The 15,155-nt window shown below is 44.4% G+C and overlaps 2 pseudogenes across 1 annotated transcript in view; one reads left to right on the top strand and one right to left on the bottom strand.

Moving 5' to 3' along the window:
- LOC147092699 (NACHT, LRR and PYD domains-containing protein 3-like) overlaps positions 1-15,155 on the top strand; it is a 391,278-nt pseudogene that overhangs the window by 289,970 nt on the left and 86,153 nt on the right.
- The window catches only part of LOC147092700 (NACHT, LRR and PYD domains-containing protein 3-like), a 497,498-nt pseudogene that overhangs the window by 466,317 nt on the left and 16,026 nt on the right, over positions 1-15,155 (bottom strand). Inside the window, exons 3-8 of the transcript XR_015075060.1 lie at positions 14,522-14,692; positions 14,350-14,415; positions 8,546-10,307; positions 7,301-7,387; positions 3,294-3,464; positions 1,485-1,655 (exon numbers count right to left, since the gene is read on the bottom strand). The product of XR_015075060.1 is annotated as an NACHT, LRR and PYD domains-containing protein 3-like (transcript). The remainder of the gene's footprint in view (positions 1-1,484; positions 1,656-3,293; positions 3,465-7,300; positions 7,388-8,545; positions 10,308-14,349; positions 14,416-14,521; positions 14,693-15,155) is intronic.

Raw genomic sequence — 15,155 nt, 5'->3', positions numbered from 1 at the left:
TGGGGGGACTAACAAGGCAAAGGAATACACAATGAATGGAAAGACCCTAGGCAAGACGGAGGGTCAGAGGGATCTGGGTGTGCAAGTACACAGATCCCTGAAGGCGGCGGAACAGGTGGATAAGGTGGTAAAAAAGGCATATGGGATACTTGCCTTCATTAGCCGAGGCATTGAATATAAGAGCAAGGAGGTTATGATGGAGCTGTATAAAACACTGGTTAGGCCACAGCTGGAATATTGTGTGCAGTTCTGGTCGCCACACTACAGGAAGGATGTGATCGCGTTAGAGAGGGTGCAGAGGAGGTTCACCAGGATGTTACCAGGGCTGGAGCGCTTCAGCTATGAAGAGAGACTGGGCAGGTTGGGTTTGTTTTCCTTGGAGCTGAGGAGGCTGAGGGGGGACATGATTGAGGTGTACAAAATTATGAGGGGCATAGATAGGATGGATGCTGAGGAGCTTTTTCCCTTAGTAGAGGGGTCGATAACTAGGGGGCATAGATTCAAGGTAAAGGGCGGGAGGTTTAGAGGGGATTTGAGAAAGAACTTTTTCACCCAGAGGGTGGTTGGAGTCTGGAACTCACTGCCTGAAAGGGTTGTGGAGGCAGAAACCCTCACAACATTTAAGAAGCATTTGGATGTGCACTTGAAATGCCATAGCATACAAGGCTACGGGCCAAATGCTGGAATATGGGATTAGATTAGACAGGGCTTGATGGCCGGCGCGGACACGATGGGCCGAAGGGCCTCTATCCGTGCTGTATTACTCTATGACTCTATGACTCTATGAAACATACAAGATTCTGAAGGGGATTGACAGAGTAGATGCTGAGACGTTGTTTCCCTGGCTGGAGTGTCTAGAACTGGGGGGGCAGAGTCTCAGGATAAGGGGTCGGCCATTTAAGACTGAGATGAGGAAGAATTTCTTCGCTCAGAGGGTTGTGAATCTTTGGAATTCTCTGCTCCAGAGGGCTGTGAATGCTGAGAATTTGAGTATATTCAAGGCTGAGATAGATAGGTTTTTGGACTCATGGGGAATCAAGGGATATGGACATTGGACAGGAAAGTGGAGTTGAGGTCGATGATTAGCCATGATCTTATTGATTGGCGGAGCAGGCTCGAGGGGCTGTACGGCTCACTCCTTATGTTCTTATAAAACAAACCCCTTGTAATTTATTGGAGCCCTTAAATATTTCACCATAATCGGGTCATTCTACAGCAGACTGAGCCTTGGTTTAATGTCTCATCCCAAAGACTGTACTGGAGTGTCAGCCGAGATTTTTGTGCTAGTCGTGTCAGCCGAGATTTTTGTGCTAGTCTTTGCGGAAGGACTTGAACCCAAAACCATGTGTCTCAGAAGCGAGAATGGTCTCACTGAGCCACAGCTGATAATGAGTTCTTATCACACTATTACTGATAGTATTCATTATATACCGTGTTAGAAATCCAGTCATTATAACCACAATCTCACACAGTCTAGTACTTACCGCAGTCTCTGTATTTTACAGTCCTGGTTCTTCAGAGCCGCAGACAGTAGTTTCGCTCCTGAATCTCGCAGTTTATTAGTGCCCCGGTCCAGCTCCATCAGTGACTGATTTGTACTGAGAGCGGAGACGAGATCCTCGGCACAAGAATCTGTGAGACCGTTTTCATACAGCCTGGGGATCAGAGAGAAATAAAGAGAGAGATAGATACCGAGAGATAATACAAATTATATACAGTGTTTATTAACAACTATTACTGTTGTACAGTGTACATTTAAGTGTTTATTAATAAACATAATGGCCCGTATTTTCCGATCGAAGGCTTCCTACGTGCGGATGCCTCCGACCTGGAAAAAATCTACGCCCATACCTGAGAGCTCCGGAGGTCTGGACTCTTCCACTCCTGGGCCTCTCCTGGAGTGCGCGCAGAGGCCCAGGTGTCCCAGGGGCGGAGGCAGTTCATCTTTCAAAAGTATTAATGGAGATCACTCAAAAAGCACAGTAAAATATTAAATAAATTTTAAAAACATCGGGGCCTAGAAATTGAGTTTGCGCTGTGCCAGGGCTTTAGCGCCGGAAGTTAGCGCCAGCGCTAAGTCCCTTTGCGCGCGCCAAAAATTCAGTAGCGCCGCGCCCAAACGGCTGCCGGCGCTACTGAAGGGTTTTAGCGCCTGAAAACTGGCGCAACGCGCCGCATTGTGGCGCTATTCCGGCGCTGCAGCGCCCGCTGCGGTGTGGCAGGCTCCGGAAGTGCAGGCCTCCTCCTTCCATTAAGGAGGAGCTGCCTGCACCCGGCCGCGCAAATCTCTGCAAAAATGAGCCCGGCACCTCGGACAAGTGCCGGGCTTGCACCTGTTCCGGGGGGGGGGTGGAGATGTCCGGGGAGGGAGCTGTGGGAAGGTGGCCGGCGGGAAATCGGCCGGCCGCTGCGCCTCCTTAAAGCGCCGGCGCAGACTCCGGCAACACTCGTTTGCCGGAGTCTTAGTTGCGGCTGCCACTGGCGAGGCGGCCGCAACTGAATTTCGGCTTTGGGCCGGGTTACCACGGCAACCAGGACGCTGCGCACACCGATGACATCATCGGTGCCGGCGCAGCGCTACCAGTCTACCGCCGTGGAAGGGCCCCAGGCAATTTAGGAACCAGCGCCAATTGCAGCGCTAGGCCCTCTAGCGCCGCAAAATCGGTGCTAAGGGCACTGAATTTCTAGGCCCATGTTTTTAAAATTACATTAAATTAAACATTAATAAAAAAATTGGTGAAATTTTTTTTTTAACATGGCTAAAAATATACTTACCTTTTTTAAAAGTATTTTTAAAATAAAAATGAGTGAAAACATTCTTTTTTACTTCTTTAAACTCTTATGCTGGTAAAAGCAGGCCTTATGCCTTACTTTTACCAGGCGTCAGATTCTTAAAGGTTTTCAGCGGGCGGAGGGTCTCCAGAAAGCGGAACTCTCCACCCGCAGAGGCCCTTCTCCAGGGCAGGTGTGCGATCTGCCAAGAGCATTCTTGACAGGTCGGAATGTCGGTTTTCAGCACAAGCACTTCGTATGCCCGAAACCAGCACTTGTGAGGCCCCTACAGGTGTGTACACGGCTCGTACACACCCGTAGGGGTCGGAAAATACAGGCCATGATGTTAATTAACACTCTACATTATTACTAGTATCGGTAATATTCTTATAAATGAACACTATATATGAAAGGAATAATATGCAGTATTTATTAATAACACTATTACTGATACTAATAATAATGTTCAGTGCCAGATATCCAGTTATTATAAACACAATCTCACACAGTCTGGTACTCACCGCAGTTTCTGTATTTTACAGTCCGGGTTCCTCAGAGCCGCAGACAGCAGTTTCATTCCTGAATCTCCCAGGTTATTATTACCCAGGTCCAGATCGGTCAGTGAACATGTTATACTAAGAGCGGAGACGAGGTCCTCGGCACATGAATCTGTCAGACAGACATCACGCAGCCTGGAGATCAGAGACAGAGAGACAATATGATTTAGGATAAATCCCACTGTTTATTAATAATACTATTACTGATACTAATAATAATGTACAGTGTCAGACATCCAGTTATTATAAACACAATCTCAGAGTCGGGTACGTACCGCAGTTTCTGTATTTTACAGTCCAAGTTCCTCAGAACTGCAGACAGTAGTTTCACTCCTGAATCTCCCAGTTTATTACTACTCAGGTTCTGAATCGTCAGTGATCGGTTTGTACTGAGATCAGAGACCAGATGCTCGATACAAGAAGTGGTGAGATCATTTTCATCCAGTCTAAAGATGATAAAGGTAGATGGATAAATCGGCCCATCACAAGGATTTTAACTAGTAAATGGGGGGGGGCTCAAGTGGAAATTGTCGTACAAATAATAGGTCAAAAGCAAACGAAAGGGAAGAGAGTAGACAAAAGTCATAAATTGTGCTTTAGGTAAAGGGGAAACTTAAATATATAAAATGATTAAACCAGGAGACAGAAATAAGAAACATGCGAGTAAAACATTCGAGGTGAAGGGCAGGTTAGGGAATGTGGCGCAATAAGCGTTCTTTATACAAATGCATGGAGAATATGCAATAATTGAATGAACTGCAGGCGCAAATTCAACTTGGAGTGTATGACATGGCTGCAAGATGGTCCGGACTGGAAACTAAATATACCAGGTTATAAGGTCTGCAGGAAAGACAGGGAAAATGGCAGAGGGGGAGAAGTAGCCTTAGGGATTAAGGCTGAAAATACATCAATGATAAGAGAGGTCAACAGGCAATGGAGACTTTATGGGAAGAATTAAGAAATAGGAAAGAATTTAAACTGTAATGGGAGTTGTGTATGTGCCCCCTGGTAGCTGTGAAGTGCTTCATTGTATACACGCAGAGATAAGACACGCGTGTAGCAAAGGCAGAGTGGTTTTAATGGGGGATTTTAACTTCCATATAGTTAGTGATGACAGATGCATATCTTTCAGAAAGGTAGTGACTTTCTTGAGTGTGTCTGGGATAGTTTTCTCCAACAATATGTTCTAGAACCAACAAGGGGACAGGCCATATTAGATTTAGTAATGATGAATGAGCTAGATTAGTTAACAGCCTAATGGTGTGTGATCATTTATCCATTTGCGAGCATCACATGATCGAGTTCAACGTAGTGTTTGAAGGGAGAAACGCAAAATAGCTACTAAAATTCTAGGTTTAGGTACAGCCGACGTCAGCGGGATGAGACAGAGACTGTCCAAGTAAACTGGGCCAATGTGTTAATGGGTAAAACGCCAGAAGATCAGTGGAGATGTTAAAAAATAATTTAATGTGATACAGAACCAGATTATACCCGAGGGGCAAGAGCACTATTTGCCCAAAGGAAACAGCCATGGATGACTAAAGAGGGAACAGACAGCAAAACACTAAAAAAAACCATACAGAAATGGAAAAAATAGCACAGATCCTGATGAAAGGTCCACAGATTCTGATACAAAGAACAGCAAAGGGTGACAAGACAGATAATAAGAGCTACAAAAAGGAAGTATGGAAATAAACTTGCAACGGTTGTCAAAATCAATACGAACATTTTTTACAGTTAAATTAAGAAAAATAGGGTAGTCAGGCGCAATGTTGAACCCTTGAAAACTGATATATGTGATCTTGTCAATGACAATAAGGAAATGACAGGCATGTTGAATAATTACTTTGCGTCAGTATTTACAATAGAGGAAGAGGGTAGCATGTCGGAAATCACAAGGAAACTAATATTGAATCAGGGACAGGGACTCAATAACATTAACAAAAGCAAAGTAGCAGTAATGAAGGAAATAATGGCAATAAAGAGTGACAAATCCCCAGGACCAGATGCTTTCCACAGCAGGGATTTAAAGAAACACATGAGCACATTGCAGATGCCTTAACTATAATCTTCCAAAGTTCTCTCGATTCAGAAACCGCCCCTTTAGTTTGGAAAATTGAGCATGTCACTCCACTACTTAAGAATGACCAGGGAATTATAGGCCAGTTAATCTAACCTCTGTTGTCAGGAAGTTAGTAGAGACAATAATTAAAGAAAGGGTGACTGAACACCTTAAATTATCAGCTGATCAGACAGAGCCAGCATGGATTTGTGAATGGTAGGTCATGTCTGACAAGCCTGATTGAATTTTTTGAAGAGGTGACTAAAGTAGTGGACAGGGGAATGTCAATGGCTGTTTTTTATATGGACTTCCATGAGGCATTTAATAAGAGACTGTTAACGAAGGTTGAAGCCCATGGAATTGAAGGCCGATTACTGACTTTGTTAGGAAATTTCCTGAACCACAGAAAACAGAGGGAAGGGATAATGGGCAGGTGCTCTACTTGGCAGGATGTGATTAGTGGTGTCCTACAGGGATCTGCATTAGGGCCTCAACTATTCACAGTATTTATTAACGACTTAGATGATGGCATAGAAAGCCATATGTCCAAATTTGCCGATGACACAAAGATAGGCGGCATTTGGCAGTGTAGATGAAAGCATATAATTAAAAAGCAATATTGATAGAAAAAGTAAATGGGCAAAACTGTGGCAAATGGATTTCAATGTAGGCAATTGTGGGTTCATCCACTTTTGACCGAAAAAGGACAGAGTGGGTTACTTTCTAAACAGTGAAAAATTAAAAACAGTGGCAGTCCAAAGAGACTTAAGGTACATGTACATAGAACAAGAAATGTCATGAACACATGCATAAAATAATCAAAGACTAATGGAATGCTGGCCTTTATATCTAGAGGACTAGAGTACAAGGGGGTAGACGTCACGCTGCAGCTACATAAAACCCTGGTTAGACCACACCTGGAGTACTTTGAGTAGTTCTGGGCACCATACCTTAGGAAGGATATACAAAAGCAAAATGCTGCAGATGCTGGAAATCTGAAATAAAAACAGAAAATGCTGGAAATACTCAGCAGGTCAGGCAGGATCTGTGGAGAGAGAAACAGAAGGGTCATCGACCTGAAGCGTTAACTCTGTTACTCTGTCTACAGATGCTGCCTGACTGGCTGAGTATCGCCAGCATTTTCTGTTTTTATCTTGTGATGGATATGTTGGCCTTGGAGGGAGTGCAGCGTAGAGTTATGAGAATCATACCCGGAATCCAAGGGTCAAATAACGAGGAGAGATTACACAAAATAGGGTTGTATTCCCTATAATTTAGAAGGTTAATGGGTAATTTGATAGAGACTTCAAGATATTAAAGGGAACAGGTAGGTTAGATAGAGAGAAATTATGTCCGTTAGGCCAGGAATGGAGGATTCGGGGGCAAAATATAAAAAATGGAATCAGGCCTTTCAGGGGTGAAATTAGGAAACACTTCTACAAACAAAGGGTGGTAGAAGTTTGGAACTCTCTTCTGCAAACGGCAATTAATGCTGGATCAATTGTTAATTTTAAATCTGAGACTGATAGATCTTTGTTAATCAAAGATATTAAGGGATATGGGCGAAAGGCGGGTATATGGAGTTAGATCGCAGCTCAGCCATGATGTCATTGAACAGGCTCGAGGGGCTAAATGGGCTCCTCCTGTTCCAATGTTCAGAGAAAGAGAGAGATAGGGAGAGGGTGGGTGCATGGGACAGAAGAAATAACATCAAACAAGGTAAACACCCAATAATTATTAAGAATATTGCTTATTCTACTGATACTGTAGTGTTTATTAATAACGCTGTTACTGATACTACTAATAATGAGCAATGTTTATTAATAAACCTATCACTGATGCTAATGATAATGTTCAGTGTTAGACATCTGGTTATTATGAACTCAATCTCACACAGTCCGGTACTTACCCCAGTTCCTGTATTTTACAGTCCGGGTTCCTCAGAGCCACAGACAGTAGTTTCACTCCGGAATCTCCTAGTTTATTGCTCCCCAGTCTAAACACAAAGAAAGAGAGAGAGCGCGAGATACAAACTGACTCAAATCCTAGGTAAAAACTTTCCCTCTCGGATATTACCGAACAAATTGAAGCAACTTCAAGAAATTAATGAGCAGATTTTCCTGTCACTGGGAATGAATCACAATCTGTCCAACTCCCCATATATTCACAGACTGTCAGAAACTGTACTTATTAAGGAAAGCGCTGTCTGTGTGAAGCCTTTAAATGTCCCTCAGTCCAGTCTCCTTCGCTGATGATCAGAATTACCCTCCGGGAGCTCAGTGGCCCCCTCATGTTCGGGGAAACTTGTTTCCTTTCTGCTGCTCCTTAAATCCCAGATTTTACAGAAAAGGGCGATTTTCCCGGAATGAAATGATAAAGCTGTGATTCCCTGTACTTTGTACATTATATTAATCTATATAGTATCTCGGGGTGAGTTATATCGTGAAGCGGCGCTAACTGCTGCTGTAAAATTCACCCCCAGGATTTTATGTAACAAGCAGAGTTTGTTCTGTCCCGTTACAAGTTTTAAATGTCCCTGTACTCCCAGTATATAGGGGAGGGGAGTCTCAGTTTATTCTCCATTAAACTGGCTCTGCATTTATTCCAGGTGTAACTGGCCCAACAGTTTTGGGGGAATTTTCAGAAGATCCCTCCCGGAGCGGGGCCTCACACACAGGGGGCGGATTATGGGGAATTCGCGGATTCACTGCCCCCGGTTTACTCAGGAGCCGCCCGCTGTGTGCGAGGCCCCACCACTGGCCGATGTGTGTCTGTACTCCGGGGCTAACACCCCACAATACGTTAGATTGGAACCTTTTCACTGAAGTGTCGGTCTGGATTACCACCGTGGGGCCTGTATCGACGACCTTCTGATGCAAAGACGCAAGTGCTGCGCAAAGACTCTTCTGTTTCAGTGACCATCATTTGCTGGTCCGATCAAGAGTATAACATCCGTACTTGTTCACAAGCATCAATTTTAGATTCCCCAGAAATCAGGAAATTACTGACCGATCCTCTTATTATTGGTCATATTTGTGTTGAATCTGCTTCACTCTGGTTTAACTGAACTGTTTGTTTCCCTTCATTACGGAATAACAACACAATCCGTGACTGTTCTACAATTCGCCCAACAGTTCGAGACAAATAAAGTTACCTCAACACCCGGCATTTGTGCAGTACGGGTCTCAGCCGCCGGAGTCCTTCACACTGAATGGAGCACTCCCGTAAATCAAGGTGTTTTATTGTATCCCAGAGTCCAAGTACATGCGAGACGGCCACGCAGTCAATCGGGGTCAGTGTCATGCCACTAAATGTAAGTGTTTCCACAGATCCCACTGTTTTCCAAGCCAGTGCTTTATTCTGAGACTCAAACAGATAGTGGAATGTGTTCAGGAGGTTCCTTTGACCAGTTTCACTCTCTGTGTTTCCAATCTGTCCTTCAATCTTCTCCTTCACCCAATCAATCACTCGGCAGGTGGTTTGATGAAGAAATGGACCCAGAAACTCCTCCAGGGGTCGAGCTGCCTGTGGGGAGGAGAGACCAGCAAAAAAACGGAGAAATATCTCAAATCGCCCATCTTCCTTGCTGTGGGCTTCACTGAGGATTTTCTGGATGTCCCTGGGATCTGGAGTCAGGAATTGTGCAAGTGCGGCTACAAACTCTTGGATGGTGAGGTGCGGGAATGTGTACACCACACTCTGGGCAGAATCATCTCTCTCCAAAAGTTCCATCATGAACCCAGACAGGAACTGGGAAGGTTGCAGATTGTACTTGATCAAATCTCCATTTCTAAACACAACCTTCTACTCGGAGACTCCTGTGAAGGCCATCTCACCAAGCTTCAGTAACACATCACGGGGGCTTTCAATCTCTCGGCCATGGTTTTTCAGAATGTTGTAAATATAGTAGGAATATAGTTGGGTGATGCTCTTGGGAACTCGCTGCTGTTCCCTGTCTCTTTGTGCAAAGAAGGGACCGAGGATCTTGCAGTGGGAAGGGTTGTAGCACATGGTGTACAAGATATCGTTCTCCTCCACATGTTTGAAAACAGCTGCTGCCACCATCTGATCTTCAAAAAACTTGTTGAAATATTCCTTCCGTTCTTCACCAACAAATCCCAGGATTTCAGCCCAGACACTGATCTCAGCCTTTTCCAATAAATGTAATGCAGTGGGGCGGCTGGTCACTAGCACTGAACATCCTGGGAGCAGCTTGTGCTGTATTAAACTGTACACAATGTCAGACACTTCACAACAGTCTTCAGGATCTGTGCACATGTGCTGGGGTTCTGTATTTCTCCGATTGTCAGAAAAATCGATGCAGTCCTTGAATTCATCCAAACCGTCGAATATAAACAGAAATCCCTCTGGGTTCTTCCAGAGCTCTCCCAGAATATTCCCAAAGTAAGGATACAGATCCAGTATCAGATTCCTCAAGTTTATTCTACAGTTAATAGTGTTCAAATCCCGGAATTTAAAGCTGAAAACAAATTGAAAGTGTGGGTATATTTTCCCAGTGGCCCAGTCATAAACAATCTTTTGTACCATTGTTGTTTTTCCAATCCCCGGGACTCCGCTCACTGCTGCTGAACTCCCAGAATTGGATCGCAGGAAGAAACTCTGAATTTTCTGGAACAATCCCCCTCTCTGGGAAAAACAGCTCTGGAACAATTGATCAGTTCGGATTTTTTCCAGCTCTCTCCGGAGATGTTTCTCTCTCCACTCTTCATGGTCTCGGCCTCTTGCCAGCAGTTCATGTTCTACAAGTGTCCGATGTCGAACAGTAGAAATGACCGTTAGCTCAGCGTATCGATCAACCAGCTGGAAACTCTTAACCTTCTCCTTTATTAGGATAGTGTTCACTCTCAGTGTTTCAGTTTGTACCCGGAGTGTTTCCTTGTGTTTCTGTTGAGCGTCTTCAATTAGAACAGACAGAAAGTGGTCTCAATGTTAGGTGTATTGACAAAAAAACAACTTCTCAACACCCCTTTATTATTCATTGAAATGTTGCAAGCATGAATTTACAGCTTTAATAGAGGTGTGTGTAGAAATTAAACTCAGTTAATGGAAACCTCGCTTTAAAGTGAGCAATGGCTGAGAAAAATTTCAAATCCTCACTTGATTCTAACATTCACTGAACATGGAGATTACTACGAAGGTGATTTTTTCCCTCTGATGGTAAATACTGTCCGACCTGCCCTGTGCTATAGAAATCTCATTGTACATCCACACATGATCCTGGTTATATGACAGCAGAGGATCTAGTGGATCAATATGTGAAACGGTCTGTGGAGCTTCCCTTCTGCCGCAATGGATTGGTTTCTCATCGAGAGGGGCAATGTGTTACTCTATCAGGTCCTGGGCAGGTTATCTGGGGTAGTGTGCGCACTGGGAGAGGGACAGACTGTGAATGGACAGAAGTTCCACCGTTCGTGTTTCAGGTCTTGGGCAGGTTATCTGGGTTAGTGAAAGCACTGGGAGAGGGACAGACTGTGAATGTACAGAATTTCCACCGTTAGTGTTTCAAGTCTTGGGGAGGTTATCTGGGGTAGTGTGGGCACTGGGAGAGGGACAGACTGTGAATGAAACATAGAAACATAGAAACTTAGAAGGTAGGAGCAGGAGTAGGCCAGTTGGCCCTTCGAGCCTGCTCCGCCATTCAATGAGATCATGGCTGATCATCCAAATTCAGTACCCTGTCCCTGCCTTCTCCCCATATCCCTTGATCCCTTTAGCCTCAAGAAATATATCCAACTCTTTCTTGAATATATTTAATGAACTGGCCTCCACCGCCCTCTGTGGCAGAGAATTCCACAGGTTCACCACCCTCTGGGTGAAGAAATTCCTCCTCATTTCAGTCCTAAATGGCTTAGCCCTTATCCTTAGACTATGACCCCTGGTTCTGGACTCCCCGACCATCAGAAACATCCTTTCTGCATCTAGTCTGTCCAGACCTGACAGAATTTTATCGGTTTCGATGAGATCACCTCTCAATCTTCTAAACTCCAGTGAGTATAAGCCCAATTGACACAATCTCTCCTCGTACGTCATTCCTGCCATCCCAGGTATCAGCCTGGTGAATCTTCCATCCACAGAAGTTCCATCGTTAGTGTGTCTGGCCCTGGGCAGGTTATCTGAGGTAGTGTGCGCACTGGGAGAGGGACAGACTGTGAATGGACAGAAGTCCAACTGTTAGTGTTTCAGACCTTGGGCATTTTATATAGGTTATTGAAGGCACTGGGAGAGGGACAGACTGTGAAAGGGGAGAACGTCCACTGTTAGTGTGTCCGATCCTGGGCAGGTCCTGTGTATGCTTCTAATCACCTAATCAGAGGAAGAATGTTATTGCAATGCTGAAGGTGCAGAGAAAAATAAGATGATTATGGCACAATTAAGGCAGAGGAAATGGTGCGGTGTTAGATTTGGTTTGTTTGGAATTAGAGACTTTGGATATTGAATTATTGATCAGAATTTCTAAGAAAATTCACAAAATTAATGCCGGAATGAGAAAAATAATGATCACAATTAATTAAGAGAAAACTGACACTAAGATGCCAGGCGTAAGAAGCGAAGTCAGGGTAATCTTTTTCACCAAAGGATAATAGAGCGGGAGACCAGTTACCAGGGAGGACACTAAGGGGCAGTGTAATTGGGGACAAGAGACAATTAGTTGTGTTTCTGTGGATACACCGAGAGGAGGGGCAGGTGGGTTCATCTCTAATAGGACCGATTTGTTTGGACCAAAGTGGCCTTTTTTCCCCTAAACATCCTCCTGTTGTGTTTCCGAAAATGTGAACAGTTTTGCAGTAATTTTACTCCTATATTCTTTTTATATAACTCTGGTCAGAAAACCGATCAGAATCAAAAATAGAAGTACAGCCCACTTCACTCAGTATTACATCAGGGAAGAAAAGACTGACAGTTCATTTCAACAGTTGCAATTATTACATTCCATCGTTTCATTTGGATATGAGTTTCCTACAATGTAGTTTTTGAAAATTACAAATATGTTTCTGATAATAAGTAAATTGGGAATCAAAAGCCTCCTGAATGAATGAACGCTTCCTTCAGTACAACAAGTTTCTCTGTGCCTAGTTTGTCTGTTTCACTGCCAGTGGGAATCGGTCCAATCAGTTTCTAATCACACATAACATTGCCTTTATCTCATGTACCTCCTCAGTTAATGTTTGATTGAGTGAATATCTGTAGAGCTTCTCAGATTGGATTGAACACTATCGGATGGTTCATGACGTGAGGCACAATTGTAATACTTAAATCTTTCCCATTTCTCCACCACTACTCCGACAGTTTGTGCTGGATAGAATCCCAGGGGCTGAGGACCTTCCACATCAGGTCAAGGACCTATGTGTCACAGGGTATAATGATCCTGCCAGGTGTGTATGGGGTTTCACAGTGTATCAGTATGCTGCCAGGGGTTCATGTTTTAGGATCCTGCAAGTTGTGTCCGGTGATTCACAATGTGATAGGTTGCGTAAAGGTGTGTATGGGGATTCAGAGTGTATCAGGATCCTGCCAGGTGTGTATGGGGATTCAGAGTGTATCAGGATCCTGCCAGGTGTGTATGGGGATTCAGAGTGTATCAGGATCCTGCCAGGTGTGTATGGGGATTCAGAGTGTATCAGGATCCTGCCAGGTGTGTATGGGGATTCAGAGTGTATCAGGATCCTGCCAGGTGTGTATGGGTTTTCACAGCGTATCGGGATCCTGCCAGGTGTGTATGGGGTTTCACAGTGTATCAGGATCCTGCCAGGTGTGTATGGGGTTTCACAGTGTATCAGGATCCTGCCAGGTGTGTATGGTGATTCAGAGTGTATCAGGATCCTGCCAGGTGTGTATGGGGATTCAGAGTGTATCAGGATCCTGCCAGGTGTGTATGGGGATTCACAGTGTATCAGGATCCTGCCAGGTGTGTATGGGGATTCTGTGTGTATTAAGATCCTGCCAGGTGTGTATGGGGATTCAGAGTGTATCAGGGATCCTGCCAGGTGTGTATGGGGATTCAGAGTTTATCAGGATCCTGCCAGGTGTGTAGGGGATTTCACAGTGTATTGGGATCCTGCCAGGTGTGTATGGGGTTTCACAGTGTATCGGGATCCTGCCAGGTGTGTATGGGTTTTCACAGCGTATCGGGATCCTGCCAGGTGTGTATGGGGTTTCACAGTGTATCAGGATCCTGCCAGGTGTGTATGGGCATTCTGAGTGCATTAGGATCCTGCCAGGTGTGTATGGGGATTCAGAGTGTATCAGGGATCCTGCCAGGTGTGTATGGAGATTCAAAGTGTATCAGGATCCTGCCAGGTGTGTATGGGTTTTCACAGTGTATTGGGATCCTGCCAGGTGTGTATGGGGTTTCACAGTGTATCGGGATCCTGCCAGGTGTGTATGGGGTTTCACAGTGTATCAGGATCCTGCCAGGTGTGTATGGGTTTTCACAGTGCATCGGGATCCTGCCAGGTGTGTATGGGTTTTCACAGTGCATCAGGATCCTGCCAGGTGTGTATGGGGTTTCACAGTGAATCAGGATCCTGCCCGGTGTGTATGGGGTTTCACAGTGCATCAGGATCCTGCCAGGTGTGTATGGGGTTTCACAGTGTATCGGGATCCTGTCAGGTGTGTATGGGGTTTCACAGTCTATCAGGATCCTGCCCGGTGTGTATAAGACTTCACAAGTGATAGAAATCAGCAGCTGGATTTTGTGAAATGATAACAACGTCCGCATATTTACAGGAAACGTCAGAAATGGTCTGAATTGTATCTTGAACCTACACTGAATAGTTTTGGATTGATGACAAATCAAAATGACGTCCAATCCTATTTCTCCAGTCTTTGAACTTCTGATTTCCAGATTCTGACAAACTCTAAAGAAAGGCTGACAGTCAAACATTCTGATTCTCAGAAGGGAGTTAAATGTTTTCAAATCTCCATGTCATCACTTACCTTTCAGGTGCCTGGGTATTTCGGATAAACCTCGTGCGATGTTCATGTAATCAAATGGATCAGAACCTGTTTAGATCAATGAACTTTCATGAAGTCAGATCTGTGTAATATTATAGTAAAATCCTCAGTGTTTAAATTAATATTTGAATTCATGTGTGTGATTTTACCGTACCAAGTTCCTCTATTTCTTTCAGTATTTTTCCAAATTTGGTACCCCATGGCGCATTTTCACAACGGATTCCCACATCACCCTTCGGGCCCCAGAGCCTTTCTCCATCACCAGAGTTAGGAGAAGTTTGGAACTGTCTGCCCGATTTCCCTTCTCCACGAGATCCGTGACTTTCTGTAAAGAACAATAATGAATATATTGAGGAGCGGAGTGAATGATAAACACTGAGAATGAGAAGGAAGTGATCTGCACAGTGATGGGATCTCCTAGTTGTTTTGAGCTGAGAAAGCAATAACTGGGCCGGGTAGTGACCCATTCTGAACATGGGCTGAATATTCTGTAAAAATCTTGATCCACCATTAACGGGAAATAAATGTGATGAAATTTAGTTCTCGGAGACTGAGGAATCACTGAGAATCTGCAGCAGTTTTAACGTGATTCGTTTTCTCTCTCCTTTCGTGTACAACATGACATCAGCTTACTGATTGACGATATGATACACTCGTTTCTCACATGTTTTCCTGCTGCCCCACTTTGTGATTTAATTAGAAATAAAGCAGCAGCGAGACTGAACTCCAGTTACAGGGAAGGAACGAATCTGAAGTGAGAGAAGCAGCTAGAAAACTGCCCGATAAAT

Source organism: Somniosus microcephalus, unplaced genomic scaffold, assembly GCF_052327205.1.
Source record: "Somniosus microcephalus isolate GS21.2 unplaced genomic scaffold, FLI_Smic_1.0 unresolved_chr2, whole genome shotgun sequence".
Taxonomy (NCBI): domain Eukaryota; kingdom Metazoa; phylum Chordata; class Chondrichthyes; order Squaliformes; family Somniosidae; genus Somniosus; species Somniosus microcephalus.
The sequence above is the reverse complement of the archived record's forward strand: the minus strand, read 5'-3'. Positions and strand labels throughout refer to the sequence as shown.